The sequence below is a fragment of the Frankliniella occidentalis genome, unplaced genomic scaffold, assembly GCF_000697945.3.
Source record: "Frankliniella occidentalis isolate FOCC.00 unplaced genomic scaffold, Focc_3.1 Scaffold228, whole genome shotgun sequence".
Classification (NCBI taxonomy): Eukaryota; Metazoa; Arthropoda; class Insecta; order Thysanoptera; family Thripidae; genus Frankliniella; species Frankliniella occidentalis.
In genome coordinates, this window is record NW_026267354.1 from 229821 (window position 1) to 230437 (window position 617).

Here is a 617-nt window from a genome sequence, read left to right on the forward strand (position 1 = left end):
TTTTTTTGGTGAAATAAGTGAAGTGCCCCACCACCTACCCCCTACCCTCAAACCCCCCTGCCGTCCGGACCTTCAACCGTGGCCTAATCTGGATGGGTCGCTGTAATCACTCGGAAGTTGATACTTTAGACTAAAAGGCACGCAGTTCAGCCGCGCGTTTCGAAAGACACGCAGTTCCCATCTCTAGAGCGGTGAACTGCGTGTCTTTCGAAACAGGCGGCTGAACTGCGTGTCTTTCGAAACACGCGGCTGAACTGCGTGCCTTTTAGTCTAAGGTTCGAATGTTTTTAATTCAAAGATCTGTGATGTCTTATTATGGAGTTTCATTTCAATATGCTTCCACATTTTCTTGGATATTATTAATTATAATGAGACTCCATACGAAGCTTATAATATGAAATACGTTGTTCTGGTTTCGATGGGTCCATCTTCCTGAGTTAACGATATTGGCTATAATATTATTCGGTCCGTTGCAAGTCCATGCCTGTTGTGAAAATGAGTTAGGTGTTAAATAATCGTTCTAACTTGTCCTATTCCAAGATTATGTGACTTCCAATCATTCTACATGCAAGCACCATTACAGGTAATTAAACCATAAAACAAGAAAAAATAATGAA